Source organism: Drosophila mauritiana, unplaced genomic scaffold, assembly GCF_004382145.1.
Source record: "Drosophila mauritiana strain mau12 unplaced genomic scaffold, ASM438214v1 U_21, whole genome shotgun sequence".
Lineage (NCBI taxonomy): Eukaryota > Metazoa > Arthropoda > Insecta > Diptera > Drosophilidae > Drosophila > Drosophila mauritiana.
In genome coordinates this window covers 37,870-60,581 of record NW_022881345.1, presented here as the reverse complement: position 1 = coordinate 60,581, position 22,712 = coordinate 37,870, and the positions used below count along the sequence as shown (strand labels likewise).

The 22,712-nt window shown below is 41.1% G+C and overlaps 2 non-coding genes and 1 pseudogene across 2 annotated transcripts; all 3 read left to right on the top strand.

The window, feature by feature from the left end:
- The first annotated feature begins 8,232 nt into the window (after nucleotides 1-8,232).
- Nucleotides 8,233-10,227, top strand: LOC117149415. The gene has a single exon (XR_004460282.1). It is a non-coding gene; the product is annotated as a small subunit ribosomal RNA (ribosomal RNA).
- A 686-nt stretch (nucleotides 10,228-10,913) lies between these two features.
- On the top strand, nucleotides 10,914-11,092 carry LOC117149427. The gene has a single exon (XR_004460290.1). It is a non-coding gene; the product is annotated as a 5.8S ribosomal RNA (ribosomal RNA).
- A 395-nt stretch (nucleotides 11,093-11,487) lies between these two features.
- On the top strand, nucleotides 11,488-19,929 carry LOC117149419 (annotated as a pseudogene).
- The last annotated feature ends 2,783 nt before the right edge of the window (nucleotides 19,930-22,712 follow it).

Sequence of the window (22,712 nt, the reverse complement as noted above, 5' to 3'; positions counted from 1 at the left end):
GACTTTAAAGAATTATATCAAGTTGCCAAATACCTCGTCATCAATTTAGTGACGCATATGATATTGTCTCTATCATATAATTAATATAAAGACTTTAATGAATTGTGTCAAGTTGCCAAACACCTCGTCATCAATTTAGTGACGCATATGATATTGTCCCTATCATATAATTTTTGATATAAAAACTTTAAAGAATTGTATCAAGTTGCCAAATACCTCGTCATCAATTTAGTGACGCATATGATATTGTCCCTATCATATAATTAATATAAAGACTTTAATGAATTGTGTCAAGTTGCCAAACACCTCGTCATCAATTTAGTTTTTTTTTTTTTTTTTTTTTTTTTTTTTTTTAGCGTGCGTTTATTTATTTAAAATCTGTCCTAGTGGACAATAATTAAATGGTTTTGCGGGGGAACATTAGCTTAAGGGATACTATTGTACATGTATTTGTGGCGGGTTTTATATGAGTTGTCTATTGTTGTGGAAGATCGAGAGGGTGTCTCCTCATGAGACGTCTGCTTGTTTGGCTATTGTCTAATAGGTTGGTGGCGAGGTGGTTAGGGTGGTTTTCGAGCCTTTTCAGGTATCTCTCGCTGAGCCTGGAGATTTCATCAGCGACTTGTGGGATTCCAAGTTCCCTATGTATGGCGACATTCTCGTGGTAGGGATGCGCATTACAGGCAATTCTCAAGCACCTATTCTGGAACCGCTGTATACGCAGGCGATTCGTGTGGCTTGCCGTGCCCCATAGCTGTATCCCGTAGGTCCAGATGGGCTTGAGAATTGCCTTGTACACCAGGATTTTGTGGTTCTGCCTTAGCTTGGACCCTCTCCCAATAAGCCAATGCATCTGCCTCAGACGCGCATCGGCCTGTATGCGTTTGCTGACGATGTGGGGACGCCAAGTGAGCCTGCGGTCCAGGGTAAGTCCTAGGTACTTGGGTGCGGGTGCGTTGGGAATGATGACTCCGTTTAGCGTGACCGGTGGGCAGTCTCCTCTCCTTAGTGCAAATGTTGTTTGGGTAGATTTTTCCGCGTTCACTACGATGTTCCACCTGCTGAGCCAGGGATGTAGCGCGTCCATTTGCCTTTGGATTGTTTCGGAGGCTTCTCGTGGGTCGGATGAGGAGGCGAGGAAAGCCGTGTCATCTGCATAAGTCGCTATAGTTAGGTTCCTGGAGGGGATTATGGGAAGGTCTGCGGTGTAAAGGGTGTACAGTATTGGTCCGAGCACACTGCCTTGCGGAACTCCAGCTCTGATCAGTCTGGGTAGGCTTATTGCACTTCCGCATCTGACTTGGAATGCTCTTCCCTCAGTGTAGGATTTGAGGAGGGTAAAATGGGGGCTTGGGAGGTAGGATTTGAGTTTATGGAGGAGTCCAGGATGCCAAACTCTGTCGAATGCCTGCTTCACGTCGAGCATTACAGCGCAGCAGTATTTCTTTTGCTCGAATGCCTCGAGGATCCGTTCGACTAGCCGGTGGCATTGCTCTGGTGTTCCGTGGGAGCGCCTGAAGCCAAACTGGTGATCGGGGATCAAACCAGCCTCATCCAGTACTGGCAATACTCTGCGCAAAAATACTCTTTCGAGTATTTTGGAGAGGATTGCCAGCAAACTAATCGGACGATAGGAGGCGAGATTGGCTTCAGGCTTACCAGGCTTGAGGAGGACAATAACCTCTGCTCTTTTCCACTCTTCCGGGAAGTACCCTAGCCGGAAGCAGCTGTTGTAAATGCTGGCCAGCATTTGTGTGCAGCGGAATGGGAGCATTTTTAGGGCCGCCGCATCTATACGATCCAGGCCTGGAGATTTGTTGTTCTTCAGTAGAGCAATCTCCTGCGCAACTTCCTCAGGGTCGACTGGTTCCAACGGGGGACCGGGAGAGCTTGGGCTATTGAGAAACCGGGCTGTTTCAGCATGTTCTTCGGCAGTGCAGCAGTCGAACGGAGAGAAGGCGTTGTAAAGGTGTTCGGCGAAAGCTTCTGCTCTTTCAGCATCCGAACGGCACCAGGATCCATCTGCTTTGCGCACTGCGGAAACCTTTTTGGCTGGTCGTTTAATGTGGCGGGTGACGTTCCACAGATTGTGGTCTGGGTCCCCGGGAGAGAGTTCCTCGAGGAATCTGAGGAAGGAGTCCTGGCGTAGGCTGGAGATCTTGTCCTTCAACTCCTTTGTGGCGTGATTGAGCGCTGTTTTGTCTCTTGGATTGCGCGTCAAGAACCAAACTCTCCTGAGACGCCTCTTCTCAGTCACGAGTGCCGCAATTTCCGGGGACCAGAGGTGGAGGTCCCTGCTAGGTGTTCTCGCAGTCTTTGGTGGCGGTGGGCTTGCGAATTCCGCAGCGTTTTGCATCTGCCTGGTGAGATTCCCGATAGCTTCATCAATGTTCCTGGGTGTGTTGAGGATGGGGTTCGGATTGACGGTGGAGAGCATCCAGGACGCGAACTTGGCGGCGTCGGTATATTTTCCAGTGAGCCTTCTGAGCGGGGTTTTCCTGAGGACTGGCGTGTTGATTAGCACGTTTATTGCACAGTGGTCTGACAGGAGATCAGCATTTGTTGTGCAGCTGATCTTCGCATGCCCTATGCCTTTCGACACAGCAAAGTCCAGTAGGTCTGGAGTCTTGAGGGGATTCGTTGGCCAGTGAGTGGGCTCGCCAGTGGAGTGGCAGTCCAGTCGGTGGCGTTGCAGGTACCCAAACAGAGTTTTCCCTTTGGGGTTGTTGGCGCGCGATCCCCACCAAGAATGTTTGGCGTTATAATCTCCAGCTGCTATGAAGCGGGGCCCAAAATGCTCGAAGAACTCACTGAGGTGAGATGCTGTTATGCGGTATCTGGGGGGAAAGTAGACCGCTCCAATGTCTAAATCTCCTTGCGGGCTGACAATCCTGATGACAGGACATTGTGCCCAGTCTTGCTGAAACGCGGGCAGCTCTAGGTATTGAATACCGCTCCTGATGAGGATGGCTGCTCCACCGCGTGCTCTGCCAGAAGGATGGTCTGCATGGATGAGGTCATATCCGCTGATATTAAAGTGGGATCTGGGGGAGAAGTGGGTTTCGGCTACGAGTAGGATATCGATCTGGTGGGTCTTCAGATGGTGCTCGACTATGGCCTTGCTGTTCTGCAGGCCGTTCGCATTCCAGACGACTAGGTGGAGCTTTAGTTGCATGACTTGCTGTTGAGAATGGTGGCCACCAGCTGTGTCATCTGGGTGAACATGCGCTCCATCATCCTTTCCATCATTCCTTCCATGCGAGCGAACATCGCTTCTATCTGACCGGAGTGTGGGGTTTCTGTTTGGGTTTGGACTGGGGTTGTGGGATTCTGCGGTGCTGCGTGCACTCCGTTGAGGGCGTCTCGGTAGCTCCTGCCAGAGGTGACGTTTGGTGATGCCACGGGCGGCGCCTTGTTAGCATTAGCGACGGGCCTTGTTTTCGGAGCAGCGAGTGCTTTGGCCCTTTTGTATGCAGGGCATCCCTTGAAAGACGCAGGATGGTCCGCCTGGCAGTGGAAGCAGCACGCTTTGTCGTCCTCCCTCTTCTCACATGCCCTCGATTCGTGAGGGCCTCCACACTTTACACATCGGTATTCCAGGAAGCAGTAACGCTGTGTATGACCGAATCCTTGGCACCTGAAGCATTGAGGCACGTCGTTGAACTTCTGCGGCGGTTCAATGGTTACTACCGACCTGCAGATCCGCTTGACTTGGTAGACGTCTTTGTTGTTGCTGGAAGGCTCCAGGTTGGCGAAGAATATTCCCAGCGGTTCTTTAGTTCTTCTGCCAATGGGATTGTGCAGATCTCTAACAGCGTGCCCTTGTCTGCGAAGGTCTTCAATGATTTCCTCACGATCGGTGGAGTGGTGGAGTCCTTTGATGACAACCTTGTATGCACGTTCATCTTTCGGCTGGAAAGTCCGATGCCTCTTGTTTTGGGCCACAAGTTGGAGACGCAGAGCTGTATAGGACTCTTTGTCCGGCATCATGACACGTACGTTGTTGCCATTCACGGTCTTGTAGGTAAAATTGTTCTTCGGGCCTACAAGAGTCGTGATCATCTTGACGAGTGCCGAGATGTTGGTCACATCGGGGATAAAAATCGGAGGTGGCTTGATGGTCTTCGGGGTGGGCTTTGGTTTCTCGGGGGTCTTGGGCTTGGAATCGTCTTTAGGTCCGGGTTCGTCATCAGAGCTCTCTTGGTCGTACTCGTCTTCTTCGGTCGAGAGTAAAGCGAAGGCGTTGTTGGCGAGCTTCTTGCGCAGAGCTGCGCTAGTGCTTGGCTTATCTTCCAGCTCCTCTCCCTGTGCTTTCTTTGCCGGTTTTCGCTTTATCTCGCCCGGCTCTGTATGCGAGGTGCTTCCCTCGCTGCTGGAGCTGCTCTTGCGTGTTCTCAGAGCCTTTTTGCGTGGTGTTGTTCCAAGCTTGTGGGTGCGCGGGGGGGCCTGCCAGTCCATCTTCTCCAAAGTTGATAAGGAGTGAGGAGGGGGGGGGGGGGGGGAGGCTGGGCACCGTAAGCCGGTGAGCCAGGCAGCACGTGGCTGCTGCTTTGCAATTATACCGCTGCTTCGAGCACTGGGTTTTTTGCGCTGATAACACGCACACTCGGGTGTGCGATGGTGTTAGTGCGAACTACCGTTAGGTACGTTGGCTGGGCCAATCAAAACGCGCGACAAGATCACGCGACGCGAAGTGGCTGGGCACAAGTAACGGGACTTACAACTGTGAACAATTTGCTAACAATTTGCTGTCGATCCGCAGGCACGTCTGCACTCGTCGAGTGTTCGATCGCGACTGATCAATTTAGTGACGCATATGATATTGTCCCTATCATATAATTAATATAAAGACTTTTTAAAGAATTGTATCAAGTTGCCAAACACCTCGTCATCAACTACTATATTATGGTTGCGCCGACCTCTCATATTGTATTCTCTTATGTCTTCATAGGATTTTGGCAATTATACGAGTAAATTAAATAATATACATATGAAAATGATTAATTATTATATGTATAAGGGAAAAAATGCTGAAATATTCCCATATTATCTTAGTATTATAGAGGAAAGACCGTTGCCGACCTCTGATATTGTTCAAAACTTATGTATTTATATGATTTTGGCAATTATATGAGTAAATTAAATAATATACATATAAAATGATTAAATATTATATGTATAAATGTATAAAGGAAAAAATGATGAAATATTCCCACATTATCTTAGTATTATAGAGGAAAGACCGTTGCTGACCTCTGATATTGTTCAAAACTTATGTATTTATATGATTTTGGCAATAATATGAGTAAATTAAATAATATACATATGAAAATGATTAATTATTATATGTATAAATGTATAAGGGAAAAAATGCTGAAAATATTCCCATATTATCTTAGTATTATAGAGGAAAGACCGTTGCTGACCTCTGATATTGTTCAAAACTTATGTATTTATATGATTTTGGCAATTATATGAGTAAATTAAATAATATACATATGAAAATTATTAATTATTATATGTATAAGGGAAAAAATGCTGAAAATATCCCACATTCTCTTAGTATTATAGAGAAAAGCCATTATAGTGAGAGGGTATAGTAGTGTAAACGACCGGAATTACGACAGAGGGTTCAAAAACTACTATAGGTAGGCAGTGGTTGCCGACCTCTCATATTGTTCAAAACTTATGTATTCATATGATTTTGGCAATTATATGAGTAAATTAAATAATATACATATGAAAATTATTAATTATTATATGTATAGGGGAAAAAATGCTGAAATATTCCCACATTCTCTTAGTATTATAGAGAAAAGCCATTATAGTGAGAGGGTATAGTAGTGTAAACGACCGGAATTACGACAGAGGGTTCAAAAACTACTATAGGTAGGCAGTGGTTGCCGACCTCTCATATTGTTCAAAACTTATGTATTCATATGATTTTGGCAATAATATGAGTAAATTAAATAATATACATATGAAAATGATTAATTATTATATGTATAAGGGAAAAAATGCTGAAAATATCCCACATTCTCTTAGTATTATAGAGAAAAGCCATTATAGTGAGAGGGTATAGTAGTGTAAACGACCGGAATTACGACAGAGGGTTCAAAAACTACTATAGGTAGGCAGTGGTTGCCGACCTCTCATATTGTTCAAAACTTATGTATTCATATGATTTTGGCAATAATATGAGTAAATTAAATAATATACATATGAAAATGATTAATTATTATATGTATAAGGGAAAAAATGCTGAAAATATCCCACATTCTCTTAGTATTATAGAGAAAAGCCATTATAGTGAGAGGGTATAGTAGTGTAAACGACCGGAATTACGACAGAGGGTTCAAAAACTACTATAGGTAGGCAGTGGTTGCCGACCTCTCATATTGTTCAAAACTTATGTATTCATATGATTTTGGCAATAATATGAGTAAATTAAATAATATACATATGAAAATGATTAATTATTATATGTATAAGGGAAAAAATGCTGAAAATATCCCACATTCTCTTAGTATTATAGAGAAAAGCCATTATAGTGAGAGGGTATAGTAGTGTAAACGACCGGAATTACGACAGAGGGTTCAAAAACTACTATAGGTAGGCAGTGGTTGCCGACCTCTCATATTGTTCAAAACTTATGTATTCATATGATTTTGGCAATAATATGAGTAAATTAAATAATATACATATGAAAATGATTAATTATTATATGTATAAGGGAAAAAATGCTGAAAATATCCCACATTCTCTTAGTATTATAGAGAAAAGCCATTATAGTGAGAGGGTATAGTAGTGTAAACGACCGGAATTACGACAGAGGGTTCAAAAACTACTATAGGTAGGCAGTGGTTGCCGACCTCTCATATTGTTCAAAACTTATGTATTCATATGATTTTGGCAATAATATGAGTAAATTAAATAATATACATATGAAAATGATTAATTATTATATGTATAAGGGAAAAAATGCTGAAAATATCCCACATTCTCTTAGTATTATAGAGAAAAGCCATTATAGTGAGAGGGTATAGTAGTGTAAACGACCGGAATTACGACAGAGGGTTCAAAAACTACTATAGGTAGGCAGTGGTTGCCGACCTCTCATATTGTTCAAAACTTATGTATTCATATGATTTTGGCAATAATATGAGTAAATTAAATAATATACATATGAAAATGATTAATTATTATATGTATAAGGGAAAAAATAATCATATTATATATGAATAATGGAAAAAAAATGAAATGTTCCTATAATCTCTTAATATATAAGAGAATAGCCCGTATGTTGGGTGGCAAACGGAATTGAAAATACCCGCTTTGAGGACAGCGGGTTCAAAAACTACTATAGGTAGGCAGTGGTTGCCGACCTCCCGCATTATTCGAAATATTTATTTCGGATTATGTTTATATTGGTTACATACAATAAAGTATATTATTATCCGTACAAATTTGTTTCTCAGTTCTATAGAACACGGGACTTGGCTCCGCGGATAATAGGAATATACGCTTTATAGATAATATCGTTGAAACAAAAGTCAAGTTTCTATTATATATAGAATAACAAATCGTTTCCATATATTATCGTTAATTTTTGGAGGCAGGCAAATATTAATTTATTACCTGCCGTATAGTTGGATTATTATATCGTTACGGTATAATACAAATATGGATTCTTATGAAAGAAATATAAAATTATATATTAAATGTGGAAATATTATCATATGCGCTTGGTTTTATGTTATATATTACCAGAGATATATATGAAAAGAGATAAATTTTAAATTTATCTTCAAAATGCAAATGATTTAACTTAATATTTATATTGGTTAAACAAAAATTGTACATGTGTGGATACAATAATTATGTATGTTGGAAATAAAATGATATTTTATAATGAAATATGTATGTATAAAAAGATAAAATTATAGAAATATATATATTACAATAATTAGATGAAATTCTTGTTATATTGGTAAAACAAGTATAAATTAAAAATGAAAATATGGATTACGAATGCTATATAAAAATGGCCGTAATCGAATGGATTTTTTTACTTATATATTTAAAATTTTACCCAAAGGCGAAATATTGAATTTTATTCAATATAATAAAAATCATGGAATTATATAAAGTGAAAAATCTATATATCTATATATCTATTATATTGCTTATTTCGATTCAAAATATATGAATGGAATATGAAGGAAAAACATTATTCTGGTTGATCCTGCCAGTAGTTATATGCTTGTCTCAAAGATTAAGCCATGCATGTCTAAGTACACACGAATTAAAAGTGAAACCGCAAAAGGCTCATTATATCAGTTATGGTTCCTTAGATCGTTAACAGTTACTTGGATAACTGTGGTAATTCTAGAGCTAATACATGCAATTAAAACATGAACCTTATGGGACATGTGCTTTTATTAGGCTAAAACCAAGCGATCGCAAGATCGTTATATTGGTTGAACTCTAGATAACATGCAGATCGTATGGTCTTGTACCGACGACAGATCTTTCAAATGTCTGCCCTATCAACTTTTGATGGTAGTATCTAGGACTACCATGGTTGCAACGGGTAACGGGGAATCAGGGTTCGATTCCGGAGAGGGAGCCTGAGAAACGGCTACCACATCTAAGGAAGGCAGCAGGCGCGTAAATTACCCACTCCCAGCTCGGGGAGGTAGTGACGAAAAATAACAATACAGGACTCATATCCGAGGCCCTGTAATTGGAATGAGTACACTTTAAATCCTTTAACAAGGACCAATTGGAGGGCAAGTCTGGTGCCAGCAGCCGCGGTAATTCCAGCTCCAATAGCGTATATTAAAGTTGTTGCGGTTAAAACGTTCGTAGTTGAACTTGTGCTTCATACGGGTAGTACAACTTACAATTGTGGTTAGTACTATACCTTTATGTATGTAAGCGTATTACCGGTGGAGTTCTTATATGTGATTAAATACTTGTATTTTTTCATATGTTCCTCCTATTTAAAAACCTGCACTAGTGCTCTTAAACGAGTGTTATTGTGGGCCGGTACTATTACTTTGAACAAATTAGAGTGCTTAAAGCAGGCTTCAAATGCCTGAATATTCTGTGCATGGGATAATGAAATAAGACCTCTGTTCTGCTTTCATTGGTTTTCAGATCAAGAGGTAATGATTAATAGAAGCAGTTTGGGGGCATTAGTATTACGACGCGAGAGGTGAAATTCTTGGACCGTCGTAAGACTAACTTAAGCGAAAGCATTTGCCAAAGATGTTTTCATTAATCAAGAACGAAAGTTAGAGGTTCGAAGGCGATCAGATACCGCCCTAGTTCTAACCATAAACGATGCCAGCTAGCAATTGGGTGTAGCTACTTTTATGGCTCTCTCAGTCGCTTCCCGGGAAACCAAAGCTTTTGGGCTCCGGGGGAAGTATGGTTGCAAAGCTGAAACTTAAAGGAATTGACGGAAGGGCACCACCAGGAGTGGAGCCTGCGGCTTAATTTGACTCAACACGGGAAAACTTACCAGGTCCGAACATAAGTGTGTAAGACAGATTGATAGCTCTTTCTCGAATCTATGGGTGGTGGTGCATGGCCGTTCTTAGTTCGTGGAGTGATTTGTCTGGTTAATTCCGATAACGAACGAGACTCAAATATATTAAATAGATATCTTCAGGATTATGGTGCTGAAGCTTATGTAGCCTTCATTCATGGTGGCAGTAAAATGTTTATTGTGTTTGAATGTGTTTATGTAAGTGGAGCCGTACCTGTTGGTTTGTCCCATTATAAGGACACTAGCTTCTTAAATGGACAAATTGCGTCTAGCAATAATGAGATTGAGCAATAACAGGTCTGTGATGCCCTTAGATGTCCTGGGCTGCACGCGCGCTACAATGAAAGTATCAACGTGTATTTCCTAGACCGAGAGGTCCGGGTAAACCGCTGAACCACTTTCATGCTTGGGATTGTGAACTGAAACTGTTCACATGAACTTGGAATTCCCAGTAAGTGTGAGTCATTAACTCGCATTGATTACGTCCCTGCCCTTTGTACACACCGCCCGTCGCTACTACCGATTGAATTATTTAGTGAGGTCTCCGGACGTGATCACTGTGACGCCTTGCGTGTTACGGTTGTTTCGCAAAAGTTGACCGAACTTGATTATTTAGAGGAAGTAAAAGTCGTAACAAGGTTTCCGTAGGTGAACCTGCGGAAGGATCATTATTGTATAATATCCTTATCGTTAATAAACATTTGTTATAATACAAATAAATACAATTTACCAAAATAAAAATATTACAAAATGATTCCACGGAATCAAAAGTTAAAGTCAAAATAAAATGAAGATGGCTTTTATTTTATATGTGGGGCTTGGCAACCTCATAAAAAGACTTTAACATTATTAATGTTGTTGTGCGTATTTGTGGCAGTACCTACTACAACAATGGCGTTTCCTATAAAAACAAATTCTCGAAAATGGAAATCGAAGAAACTGAACAAAATTTGAAAGTAGAAGTCGAATTAAAATTAAAATAATTTTGAATGTGGTATTCAAAATAAGTGTGTGTGTATATGGACCATAATATACACGCGTTGCGAATATGTATTGTTCATCTATGTTATGAGCATACGTTGGCTAATGCAACAACCTAAAATATACAATGTTTGTACCTGTCATCCATCAGGTTAATGTTTTATATAAATTTTGCAGTATGTGTCACCCAAAATAGCAAACCATAACCAGATTTTTATGATACATAATGCTTATATGAAACTAAGACATATCGCAACATTTATTTTTAGGTATAAAAATAAATTTATTGAAGGAATTGATATATGCCAGTAAAATGGTGTATTTTTAATTTCTTTCAATAAAAACAATATTGATATTATATAAAAATGAATTATAAAACTCTAAGCGGTGGATCACTCGGCTCATGGGTCGATGAAGAACGCAGCAAACTGTGCGTCATCGTGTGAACTGCAGGACACATGAACATCGACATTTTGAACGCATATCGCAGTCCATGCTGTTATGTACTTTAATTAATTTTATAGTGCTGCTTGGACTACATATGGTTGAGGGTTGTAAGACTATGCTAATTAAGTTGTTTATAAATTTTTTATAAGCATATGGTATATTATTGGATTAAATAATGATTTTATTCATAATATTAAAAAAGAAATGAAAAACATTATCTCACATTTGAATGTGAAAAACGAAGAGAAATATTTTCTTTTTCAATCAAATAATACTGAGAAATGTCTAGCATAAAAAATTGAAATATTTTTCATCTAGAATTGTCTCTTATTAATGATTCGGAAAAAGAAAAATCTTGGTTTTGTTATTATTCTTCGTTGGTTCGTTAAATGGATAAAAAATAACTTTGCTTACAAGAACTATTGGAACTATTTATAACGAATTTAATTGATTGTTTTATCATTTATATATAAAGAATTTATGGCAAAAAATAGTTATATATACAACCTCAACTCATATGGGACTACCCCCTGAATTTAAGCATATTAATTAGGGGAGGAAAAGAAACTAACAAGGATTTTCTTAGTAGCGGCGAGCGAAAAGAAAACAGTTCAGCACTAAGTCACTTTGTCTATATGGCAAATGTGAGATGCAGTGTATGGAGCGTCAATATTCTAGTATGAGAAATTAATGATTTAAGTCCTTCTTAAATGAGGCCATTTACCCATAGAGGGTGCCAGGCCCGTATAACGTTAATGATTACTAGATGATGTTTCCAAAGAGTCGTGTTGCTTGATAGTGCAGCACTAAGTGGGTGGTAAACTCCATCTAAAACTAAATATAACCATGAGACCGATAGTAAACAAGTACCGTGAGGGAAAGTTGAAAAGAACTCTGAATAGAGAGTTAAACAGTACGTGAAACTGCTTAGAGGTTAAGCCCGATGAACCTGAATATCCGTTATGGAAAATTCATCATTAAAATTGTAATATTTAAATAATATTATTAAGAATAATGTGCATTTTTTCCATATAAGGACATTGTAATCTATTAGCATATCCCAAATTTATCATAAAATATAACTTATAGTTTATTCCAATTAAATTGCTTGCATTTTAACACAGAATAAATGTTATTAATTTGATAAAGTGCTGATAGATTTATATTATTACAGAGCGTTAATTTTTCGGAATTATATAATGGCATCAGTCGCGATCGAACACTCGACGAGTGCAGACGTGCCTGCGGATCGACAGCAAATTGTTAGCAAATTGTTCACAGTTGTAAGTCCCGTTACTTGTGCCCAGCCACTTCGCGTCGCGTGATCTTGTCGCGCGTTTTGATTGGCCCAGCCAACGTACCTAACGGTAGTTCGCACTAACACCATCGCACACCCGAGTGTGCGTGTTATCAGCGCAAAAAACCCAGTGCTCGAAGCAGCGGTATAATTGCAAAGCAGCAGCCACGTGCTGCCTGGCTCACCGGCTTACGGTGCCCAGCTTCCCCCCCCCCCCCCCCTCCTCACTCCTTATCAACTTTGGAGAAGATGGACTGGCAGGCCCCCCCGCGCACCCACAAGCTTGGAACAACACCACGCAAAAAGGCTCTGAGAACACGCAAGAGCAGCTCCAGCAGCGAGGGAAGCACCTCGCATACAGAGCCGGGCGAGATAAAGCGAAAACCGGCAAAGAAAGCACAGGGAGAGGAGCTGGAAGATAAGCCAAGCACTAGCGCAGCTCTGCGCAAGAAGCTCGCCAACAACGCCTTCGCTTTACTCTCGACCGAAGAAGACGAGTACGACCAAGAGAGCTCTGATGACGAACCCGGACCTAAAGACGATTCCAAGCCCAAGACCCCCGAGAAACCAAAGCCCACCCCGAAGACCATCAAGCCACCTCCGATTTTTATCCCCGATGTGACCAACATCTCGGCACTCGTCAAGATGATCACGACTCTTGTAGGCCCGAAGAACAATTTTACCTACAAGACCGTGAATGGCAACAACGTACGTGTCATGATGCCGGACAAAGAGTCCTATACAGCTCTGCGTCTCCAACTTGTGGCCCAAAACAAGAGGCATCGGACTTTCCAGCCGAAAGATGAACGTGCATACAAGGTTGTCATCAAAGGACTCCACCACTCCACCGATCGTGAGGAAATCATTGAAGACCTTCGCAGACAAGGGCACGCTGTTAGAGATCTGCACAATCCCATTGGCAGAAGAACTAAAGAACCGCTGGGAATATTCTTCGCCAACCTGGAGCCTTCCAGCAACAACAAAGACGTCTACCAAGTCAAGCGGATCTGCAGGTCGGTAGTAACCATTGAACCGCCGCAGAAGTTCAACGACGTGCCTCAATGCTTCAGGTGCCAAGGATTCGGTCATACACAGCGTTACTGCTTCCTGGAATACCGATGTGTAAAGTGTGGAGGCCCTCACGAATCGAGGGCATGTGAGAAGAGGGAGGACGACAAAGCGTGCTGCTTCCACTGCCAGGCGGACCATCCTGCGTCTTTCAAGGGATGCCCTGCATACAAAAGGGCCAAAGCACTCGCTGCTCCGAAAACAAGGCCCGTCGCTAATGCTAACAAGGCGCCGCCCGTGGCATCACCAAACGTCACCTCTGGCAGGAGCTACCGAGACGCCCTCAACGGAGTGCACGCAGCACCGCAGAATCCCACAACCCCAGTCCAAACCCAAACAGAAACCCCACACTCCGGTCAGATAGAAGCGATGTTCGCTCGCATGGAAGGAATGATGGAAAGGATGATGGAGCGCATGTTCACCCAGATGACACAGCTGGTGGCCACCATTCTCAACAGCAAGTCATGCAACTAAAGCTCCACCTAGTCGTCTGGAATGCGAACGGCCTGCAGAACAGCAAGGCCATAGTCGAGCACCATCTGAAGACCCACCAGATCGATATCCTACTCGTAGCCGAAACCCACTTCTCCCCCAGATCCCACTTTAATATCAGCGGATATGACCTCATCCATGCAGACCATCCTTCTGGCAGAGCACGCGGTGGAGCAGCCATCCTCATCAGGAGCGGTATTCAATACCTAGAGCTGCCCGCGTTTCAGCAAGACTGGGCACAATGTCCTGTCATCAGGATTGTCAGCCCGCAAGGAGATTTAGACATTGGAGCGGTCTACTTTCCCCCCAGATACCGCATAACAGCATCTCACCTCAGTGAGTTCTTCGAGCATTTTGGGCCCCGCTTCATAGCAGCTGGAGATTATAACGCCAAACATTCTTGGTGGGGATCGCGCGCCAACAACCCCAAAGGGAAAACTCTGTTTGGGTACCTGCAACGCCACCGACTGGACTGCCACTCCACTGGCGAGCCCACTCACTGGCCAACGAATCCCCTCAAGACTCCAGACCTACTGGACTTTGCTGTGTCGAAAGGCATAGGGCATGCGAAGATCAGCTGCACAACAAATGCTGATCTCCTGTCAGACCACTGTGCAATAAACGTGCTAATCAACACGCCAGTCCTCAGGAAAACCCCGCTCAGAAGGCTCACTGGAAAATATACCGACGCCGCCAAGTTCGCGTCCTGGATGCTCTCCACCGTCAATCCGAACCCCATCCTCAACACACCCAGGAACATTGATGAAGCTATCGGGAATCTCACCAGGCAGATGCAAAACGCTGCGGAATTCGCAAGCCCACCGCCACCAAAGACTGCGAGAACACCTAGCAGGGACCTCCACCTCTGGTCCCCGGAAATTGCGGCACTCGTGACTGAGAAGAGGCGTCTCAGGAGAGTTTGGTTCTTGACGCGCAATCCAAGAGACAAAACAGCGCTCAATCACGCCACAAAGGAGTTGAAGGACAAGATCTCCAGCCTACGCCAGGACTCCTTCCTCAGATTCCTCGAGGAACTCTCTCCCGGGGACCCAGACCACAATCTGTGGAACGTCACCCGCCACATTAAACGACCAGCCAAAAAGGTTTCCGCAGTGCGCAAAGCAGATGGATCCTGGTGCCGTTCGGATGCTGAAAGAGCAGAAGCTTTCGCCGAACACCTTTACAACGCCTTCTCTCCGTTCGACTGCTGCACTGCCGAAGAACATGCTGAAACAGCCCGGTTTCTCAATAGCCCAAGCTCTCCCGGTCCCCCGTTGGAACCAGTCGACCCTGAGGAAGTTGCGCAGGAGATTGCTCTACTGAAGAACAACAAATCTCCAGGCCTGGATCGTATAGATGCGGCGGCCCTAAAAATGCTCCCATTCCGCTGCACACAAATGCTGGCCAGCATTTACAACAGCTGCTTCCGGCTAGGGTACTTCCCGGAAGAGTGGAAAAGAGCAGAGGTTATTGTCCTCCTCAAGCCTGGTAAGCCTGAAGCCAATCTCGCCTCCTATCGTCCGATTAGTTTGCTGGCAATCCTCTCCAAAATACTCGAAAGAGTATTTTTGCGCAGAGTATTGCCAGTACTGGATGAGGCTGGTTTGATCCCCGATCACCAGTTTGGCTTCAGGCGCTCCCACGGAACACCAGAGCAATGCCACCGGCTAGTCGAACGGATCCTCGAGGCATTCGAGCAAAAGAAATACTGCTGCGCTGTAATGCTCGACGTGAAGCAGGCATTCGACAGAGTTTGGCATCCTGGACTCCTCCATAAACTCAAATCCTACCTCCCAAGCCCCCATTTTACCCTCCTCAAATCCTACACTGAGGGAAGAGCATTCCAAGTCAGATGCGGAAGTGCAATAAGCCTACCCAGACTGATCAGAGCTGGAGTTCCGCAAGGCAGTGTGCTCGGACCAATACTGTACACCCTTTACACCGCAGACCTTCCCATAATCCCCTCCAGGAACCTAACTATAGCGACTTATGCAGATGACACGGCTTTCCTCGCCTCCTCATCCGACCCACGAGAAGCCTCCGAAACAATCCAAAGGCAAATGGACGCGCTACATCCCTGGCTCAGCAGGTGGAACATCGTAGTGAACGCGGAAAAATCTACCCAAACAACATTTGCACTAAGGAGAGGAGACTGCCCACCGGTCACGCTAAACGGAGTCATCATTCCCAACGCACCCGCACCCAAGTACCTAGGACTTACCCTGGACCGCAGGCTCACTTGGCGTCCCCACATCGTCAGCAAACGCATACAGGCCGATGCGCGTCTGAGGCAGATGCATTGGCTTATTGGGAGAGGGTCCAAGCTAAGGCAGAACCACAAAATCCTGGTGTACAAGGCAATTCTCAAGCCCATCTGGACCTACGGGATACAGCTATGGGGCACGGCAAGCCACACGAATCGCCTGCGTATACAGCGGTTCCAGAATAGGTGCTTGAGAATTGCCTGTAATGCGCATCCCTACCACGAGAATGTCGCCATACATAGGGAACTTGGAATCCCACAAGTCGCTGATGAAATCTCCAGGCTCAGCGAGAGATACCTGAAAAGGCTCGAAAACCACCCTAACCACCTCGCCACCAACCTGTTAGACAATAGCCAAACAAGCAGACGTCTCATGAGGAGACACCCTCTCGATCTTCCACAACAATAGACAACACATATAAAACCCGCCACAAATACATGTACAATAGTATCCCTTAAGCTAATGTTCCCCCGCAAAACCATTTAATTATTGTCCACTAGGACAGATTTTAAATAAATAAACGCACGCTAAAAAAAAAAAAAAAAAAAAAAAAATATAATGGCATAATTATCATTGATTTTTGTGTTTATTATATGCTCTTGTATGATTAACAATGCGAAAGATTCAGGATACCTTCGGGACCCGTCTTGAAACACGGACCAAGGAGTCTAACATATGTGCAAGTTATTGGGATGTAAACCTAATAGCGTAATTAACTTGACTAATAATGGGATTAGTTTTTTAGCTATTTATAGCTAATTAACACAATCCCGGGGCGTTCTATATAGTTATGTATAATGTATATTTATATTATTTATGCCTCTAACTGGAACGTACCTTGAGCATATATGCTGTGACCCGAAAGATGGTGAACTATACTTGATCAGGTTGAAGTCAGGGGAAACCCTGATGGAAGACCGAAACAGTTCTGACGTGCAAATCGATTGTCAGAATTGAGTATAGGGGCGAAAGACCAATCGAACCATCTAGTAGCTGGTTCCTTCCGAAGTTTCCCTCAGGATAGCTGGTGCATTTTAATATTATATAAAATAATCTTATCTGGTAAAGCGAATGATTAGAGGCCTTAGGGTCGAAACGATCTTAACCTATTCTCAAACTTTAAATGGGTAAGAACCTTAACTTTCTTGATATGAAGTTCAAGGTTATGATATAATGTGCCCAGTGGGCCACTTTTGGTAAGCAGAACTGGCGCTGTGGGATGAACCAAACGTAATGTTACGGTGCCCAAATTAACAACTCATGCAGATACCATGAAAGGCGTTGGTTGCTTAAAACAGCAGGACGGTGATCATGGAAGTCGAAATCCGCTAAGGAGTGTGTAACAACTCACCTGCCGAAGCAACTAGCCCTTAAAATGGATGGCGCTTAAGTTGTATACCTATACATTACCGCTAAAGTAGATGATTTATATTACTTGTGATATAAATTTTGAAACTTTAGTGAGTAGGAAGGTACAATGGTATGCGTAGAAGTGTTTGGCGTAAGCCTGCATGGAGCTGCCATTGGTACAGATCTTGGTGGTAGTAGCAAATAATCGAATGAGACCTTGGAGGACTGAAGTGGAGAAGGGTTTCGTGTGAACAGTGGTTGATCACGAGTTAGTCGGTCCTAAGTTCAAGGCGAAAGCCGAAAATTTTCAAGTAAAACAAAAATGCCTAACTATATAAACAAAGCGAATATAATACACTTGAATAATTTTGAACGAAAGGGAATACGGTTCCAATTCCGTAACCTGTTGAGTATCCGTTTGTTATTAAATATGGGCCTCGTGCTCATCCTGGCAACAGGAACGACCATAAAGAAGCCGTCGAGAGATATCGGAAGAGTTTTCTTTTCTGTTTTATAGCCGTACTACCATGGAAGTCTTTCGCAGAGAGATATGGTAGATGGGCTAGAAGAGCATGACATATACTGTTGTGTCGATATTTTCTCCTCGGACCTTGAAAATTTATGGTGGGGACACGCAAACTTCTCAACAGGCCGTACCAATATCCGCAGCTGGTCTCCAAGGTGAAGAGTCTCTAGTCGATAGAATAATGTAGGTAAGGGAAGTCGGCAAATTAGATCCGTAACTTCGGGATAAGGATTGGCTCTGAAGATTGAGATAGTCGGGCTTGATTGGGAAACAATAACATGGTTTATGTGCTCGTTCTGGGTAAATAGAGTTTCTAGCATTTATGTTAGTTACTTGTTCCCCGGATAGTTTAGTTACGTAGCCAATTGTGGAACTTTCTTGCTAAAATTTTTAAGAATACTATTTGGGTTAAACCAATTAGTTCTTATCAATTATAACGATTATCAATTAACAATCAATTCAGAACTGGCACGGACTTGGGGAATCCGACTGTCTAATTAAAACAAAGCATTGTGATGGCCCTAGCGGGTGTTGACACAATGTGATTTCTGCCCAGTGCTCTGAATGTCAAAGTGAAGAAATTCAAGTAAGCGCGGGTCAACGGCGGGAGTAACTATGACTCTCTTAAGGTAGCCAAATGCCTCGTCATCTAATTAGTGACGCGCATGAATGGATTAACGAGATTCCTACTGTCCCTATCTACTATCTAGCGAAACCACAGCCAAGGGAACGGGCTTGGAATAATTAGCGGGGAAAGAAGACCCTTTTGAGCTTGACTCTAATCTGGCAGTGTAAGGAGACATAAGAGGTGTAGAATAAGTGGGAGATATTAGACCTCGGTTTGGTATCGTCAATGAAATACCACTACTCTTATTGTTTCCTTACTTACTTGATTAAATGGAACGTGTATCATTTCCTAGCCATTATACGGATATATTTATTATATCTTATGGTATTGGGTTTTGATGCAAGCTTCTTGATCAAAGTATCACGAGTTTGTTATATAATCGCAAACAAATTCTTTAATAAAACGATGCATTTATGTATTTTTGATTTGAAAATTTGGTATAACTCCAATTACTCAGGTATGATCCAATTCAAGGACATTGCCAGGTAGGGAGTTTGACTGGGGCGGTACATCTCTCAAATAATAACGGAGGTGTCCCAAGGCCAGCTCAGTGCGGACAGAAACCACACATAGAGCAAAAGGGCAAATGCTGACTTGATCTCGGTGTTCAGTACACACAGGGACAGCAAAAGCTCGGCCTATCGATCCTTTTGGTTTAAAGAGTTTTTAACAAGAGGTGTCAGAAAAGTTACCATAGGGATAACTGGCTTGTGGCGGCCAAGCGTTCATAGCGACGTCGCTTTTTGATCCTTCGATGTCGGCTCTTCCTATCATTGTGAAGCAAAATTCACCAAGCGTTGGATTGTTCACCCATGCAAGGGAACGTGAGCTGGGTTTAGACCGTCGTGAGACAGGTTAGTTTTACCCTACTAATGACAAAACGTTGTTGCGACAGCATTCCTGCGTAGTACGAGAGGAACCGCAGGTACGGACCAATGGCACAATACTTGTTCGAGCGAACAGTGGTATGACGCTACGTCCGTTGGATTATGCCTGAACGCCTCTAAGGTCGTATCCGTGCTGGACTGCAATGATAAATAAGGGGCAATTTGCATTGTATGGCTTCTAAACCATTTAAAGTTTATAATTTATTTTATAAACGACAATGGATGTGATGCCAATGTAATTTGTAACATAGTAAATTAGGAGGATCTTCGATCACCTGATGCCGCGCTAGTTACATATAAAAGCATTATTTAATACAATGACAAAGCCTAGAATCAATTGTAAACGACTTTTGTAACAGGCAAGGTGTTGTAAGTGGTTGAGCAGCTGCCATACTGCGATCCACTGAAGCTTATCCTTTGCTTGATGATTCGATAAATAAATGATTTTTCCTGTAGCCAAACAAACACCTCGTCATCAATTTAGTGACGCATATGATATTGTCCCTATCATATAATTTTTGATATAAAGACTTTAAAGAATTCTATCACGTTGCCAAATACCTCGTCATCAATTTAGTGACGCATATGATATTGTCCCTATCATATAATTAATATAAAGACTTTAATGAATTGTGTCAAGTTGCCAAACACCTCGTCATCAATTTAGTGACGCATATGATATTGTCCCTATCATATAATTTTTGATATAAAAACTTTAAAGAATTGTATCAAGTTGCCAAATACCTCGTCATCAATTTAGTGACGCATATGATATTGTCCCTATCATATAATTAATATAAAGACTTTAATGAATTGTGTCAAGTTGCCAAACACCTCGTCATCAATTTAGTGACGCATATGATATTGTCCCTATCATATAATTTTTGATATAAAGACTTTAAAGAATTATATCAAGTTGCCAAATACCTCGTCATCAATTTAGTGACGCATATGATATTGTCTCTATCATATAATTAATATAAAGACTTTAATGAATTGTGTCAAGTTGCCAAACACCTCGTCATCAATTTAGTGACGCATATGATATTGTCCCTATCATATAATTTTTGATATAAAAACTTTAAAGAATTGTATCAAGTTGCCAAATACCTCGTCATCAATTTAGTGACGCATATGATATTGTCCCTATCATATAATTAATATAAAGACTTTAATGAATTGTGTCAAGTTGCCAAACACCTCGTCATCAATTTAGTGACGCATATGATATTGTCCCTATCATATAATTTTTGATATAAAAACTTTAAAGAATTGTATCAAGTTGCCAAATACCTCGTCATCAATTTAGTGACGCATATGATATTGTCCCTATAATATAATTAATATAAAGACTTTAATGAATTGTGTCAAGTTGCCAAACACCTCGTCATCAATTTAGTGACGCATATGATATTGTCCCTATCATATAATATTTGATATAAAGACTTTAAAGAATTATATCAAGTTGCCAAATACCTCGTCATCAATTTAGTGACGCATATGATATTGTCTCTATCATATAATTAATATAAAGACTTTAATGAATTGTGTCAAGTTGCCAAACACCTCGTCATCAATTTAGTGACGCATATGATATTGTCCCTATCATATAATTTTTGATATAAAGACTTTAAAGAATTCTATCAAGTTGCCAAATACCTCGTCATCAATTTAGTGACGCATATGATATTGTCTCTATCATATAATTAATATAAAGACTTTAATGATTTGTGTCACGTTGCCAAACACCTCGTCATCAATTTAGTGACGCATATGATATTGTCCCTATCATATAATTAATATAAAGACTTTTTAAAGAATTGTATCAAGTTGCCAAACACCTCGTCATCAACTACTATATTATGGTTGCGCCGACCTCTCATATTGTATTCTCTTATGTCTTCATAGGATTTTGGCAATTATACGAGTAAATTAAATAATATACATATGAAAATGATTAATTATTATATGTATAAGGGAAAAAATGCTGAAATATTCCCATATTATCTTAGTATTATAGAGGAAAGACCGTTGCCGACCTCTGATATTGTTCAAAACTTATGTATTTATATGATTTTGGCAATTATATGAGTAAATTAAATAATATACATATAAAATGATTAAATATTATATGTATAAATGTATAAAGGAAAAAATGATGAAATATTCCCACATTATCTTAGTATTATAGAGGAAAGACCGTTGCTGACCTCTGATATTGTTCAAAACTTATGTATTTATATGATTTTGGCAATAATATGAGTAAATTAAATAATATACATATGAAAATGATTAATTATTATATGTATAAATGTATAAGGGAAAAAATGCTGAAAATATTCCCATATTATCTTAGTATTATAGAGGAAAGACCGTTGCTGACCTCTGATATTGTTCAAAACTTATGTATTTATATGATTTTGGCAATTATATGAGTAAATTAAATAATATACATATGAAAATTATTAATTATTATATGTATAAGGGAAAAAATGCTGAAAATATCCCACATTCTCTTAGTATTATAGAGAAAAGCCATTATAGTGAGAGGGTATAGTAGTGTAAACGACCGGAATTACGACAGAGGGTTCAAAAACTACTATAGGTAGGCAGTGGTTGCCGACCTCTCATATTGTTCAAAACTTATGTATTCATATGATTTTGGCAATTATATGAGTAAATTAAATAATATACATATGAAAATGATTAATTATTATATGTATAAGGGAAAAAATAATCATATTATATATGAATAATGGAAAAAAAATGAAATGTTCCTATAATCTCTTAATATATAAGAGAATAGCCCGTATGTTGGGTGGCAAACGGAATTGAAAATACCCGCTTTGAGGACAGCGGGTTCAAAAACTACTATAGGTAGGCAGTGGTTGCCGACCTCCCGCATTATTCGAAATATTTATTTCGGATTATGTTTATATTGGTTACATACAATAAAGTATATTATTATCCGTACAAATTTGTTTCTCAGTTCTATAGAACACGGGACTTGGCTCCGCGGATAATAGGAATATACGCTTTATAGATAATATCGTTGAAACAAAAGTCAAGTTTCTATTATATATAGAATAACAAATCGTTTCCATATATTATCGTTAATTTTTGGAGGCAGGCAAATATTAATTTATTACCTGCCGTATAGTTGGATTATTATATCGTTACGGTATAATACAAATATGGATTCTTATGAAAGAAATA